The sequence below is a fragment of the Chinchilla lanigera genome, unplaced genomic scaffold, assembly GCF_000276665.1.
Source record: "Chinchilla lanigera isolate Chin_1 unplaced genomic scaffold, ChiLan1.0 scaffold00111, whole genome shotgun sequence".
Taxonomy (NCBI): Eukaryota; Metazoa; Chordata; class Mammalia; order Rodentia; family Chinchillidae; genus Chinchilla; species Chinchilla lanigera.
Genome location: NW_004955512.1, coordinates 1377315 through 1380246, shown reverse-complemented (window position 1 = coordinate 1380246; position 2932 = coordinate 1377315).

Sequence of the window (2932 nt, the reverse complement as noted above, 5' to 3'; positions counted from 1 at the left end):
CCGCCGCCCTGCCCGCCGCGCCTCCCGCGCGCGTTGCCCGAACGCCGTCGGCCGGACCCGCGGAGAAAATCCCAGGCGGCCCTGACCGTGGTGGGGCACGACCGGGGAAGAGAGGGATGGTCACGGGCTCCTGAGGGAGAGAGCAACAGGCGGAGCTCCTCGAGGGACGAGATGGAAATCTGAATCGCGCAGAAAATTAAAGCTGCCTAAGTTTGCAGCAGCCTCCTGGTCGTTTCCAACTTTTCGTGCCATTGAGGTGCTTTTAGTTTGGGTTTGGTTGCTTTTTAGTTTGTTTTTTACAAATTCTCTTCTTGAAAAGGCACGTGATGTTTAACAGCCAAGTAATCGAATTTACTTTTCTAGACCCAAATAAGTGCAATAGAAGAAAAGGAAAGAATAAAAACGGAAAAGTCGGATCAGCAGAGCAAATTCTCATTCTGATTTTTTTGGTTTTGCACTTTTATTGAAGCTGTTTACTTTAAAATGTTGTTTGCAGGGGCTGGGGATTTAGCTCAGCGGCAAAAGCGCCTGCCTGGCAAGCGCAGGGTCGTGAGTTCGGTTCCCGGTACCGGAGAAAAACCAAAAAAAACAAACAAACAAATAAAATGTTGTTTGCATACTTCATTGTTAGGTACTATTCAAAGAGCAAAATTATAATGTCCTTGTTCCTTGAAATTGTTTGATCTAATAGCTACAAGATTTGAGACTCATTGGTTGGTTTCTGCCTTGACAGAAGCTGAGGCCTTCAGAGTGAGTTATGTTTTATGAAGAGAATCGCTTTTTCATGTTGTGTTTTCTCAGAGACGTCGTTGGTGCAAACTGCTGGTCCAGACTTGGAGGTAAGGTGCTGACTGCTGTGGCTACAGATCAAGAGCACATACAGGGTTCTTGTGTGGCTTCTGCCTTTCATTTGCCATACCCTGAACGTGCACACACACACAAAGAGGACATAGATCAAACACATCAAGACATAAAATCTGTATTTTAAGGTCTGTTTTTAAAAGGATATTTGCCCTAGAAAATTATTAAATTTAACAGCGGGGAGAACAGAGAGCTAGACTTCAACCCTTTCACATAAGTACAGACTGCTAGACTTGCTGTGAAATTAAAATTTTAACTCCAGGAGCTAAGGAAATTAAAGATTGAAACAGTATGCAGAAATGTAAAATGGCTTCCAGGAAAAAAGATAAATTTGCACCCTCTAATATATGTAAATACATGAATTTTGGAGAAACAGAAAACACTGGAAAACCAGATAGCTGGCAAACTTCAAGTCTCTAGTTTCCTACCTAAGGAGCCACTGAGACCTTTGAAAATACCTTTCAAAATGGCCATCAGATAGGTTTTGATTGAATTGACCTATTACTTGATGAAGGGATTACACTGCTTTAGCACACAACACAATATCGAAGTCACCCCCGGTTCTTAGCAGATATTTAAATAAATATAACATCAGTAGTAGAATGTGTCACACAATGGGTAGAAATTAGAAAGTAAGGAAAACCAACAGTGTAAAAATGATAAAGCCAAATGTGGATGTCAAGAAGGAAAAATTCCAAGCCTGACCCTAGATGTACCTAAAAACCTTTTCATATTATCCAGAGACCATTTGCCAAGCAAATATTTCTGCAACCTAAGTCGAACAAAATCCACACAGAAGCTACTGACATTGTCTAGTGTGTTTAGAGGAATAAGTTACAAAACAACATGGATCATATTACAAAATCCCAGTTCATTAAATCCACAAACATTTATTCTCTGTGTGTTGTATGTAAGTAACAAAGGTAAAGATGCAGGAAGAAGGAGATACTGAGTTGAGTACAAGATGATCCTTGCCCTCCAAATGCTTATATTCTTAAGGCATAATGAGCTGTGAACAATTACAATAAGATACACAATGAAGTGGGCATGGTGGCACACTAATCCCAGCATTCAGCAGCTAAGGCAGGAGAATCACAAATGCAAGCCTAACCCTAGGTTCCATCTCCAGTCCCACAAAAAGAAGAACAAAATAAAATACAAAAAGAAATCAGTGTATGTTCAAGTAGGGGTAGAAGCAATATAAAGGTATGAAAAGGAAGAATATCTTCTTCGGGAAATGGGAAGACTTTTCAGGAAAAGGAGGCATTTAGATGCACCTTAAAGAATGCATGCATGGGGGGCTGAGCAATAGCTCTGTGGTAGAACACTCGCCCTACACTAGCGAGACCCTGAGCTCAACCCCTAGCATTGAAAAAAATGGTTTTCCAGGCATAGAAGTTAGCTCAGTGGTAAAGCAAGTGCCCAGCATGGGTGAGGCCCTAGGTTCAATCGTCTATAACACAAAAGGAAAAAATGAATGAATAATGTATTTATACCCCTTAAAAGTAAAGTAGCAATTCCAAATCATCCCAGACACAGCTAAAATGCAAACCGCAAAACCCTAGGAACAGGCTGGGGATTTAGCTCGGTGGCACAGCGCCTGCCTGGCAAGCGTGAGGTTGTGAGTTCGATTCCCGGTACCGGAAAAAACAAAAAACCCTAAGAACAGAAGCTTTGAACATGAGAGAAAAAAGGAAGACTGTCACCTCTTCTATGCTACCCTAACACCAACACTACCCCCACAACCCTATTAGCCAGGCTTTAGGAAGTGGGGAAGAAAAGATGAAAGAAACCAATAAAGGCATGTTTTAGTTCCCATGAGTGATACTGTCATCAGAGTGCAAGGCTAAGTTCTAAAAAGCCCCTTTGGGGAAGGTGGGGTAACCCAGGATGCGCTCCACAGGGCAGCTCTCAAGTTCCCAGAGTCAAGAGAGCTGCTGTCTAGCTCTGCCACTATCCACTGTCATTATCTATCCCTGTTCTCTAGATTAGGAGGTGCTTAAGAGCACAGACCATGTCTTTTCTGTCTTCAGGGCACCCAAGAGTGCTTATCCTAGAGCAGATATCAGTA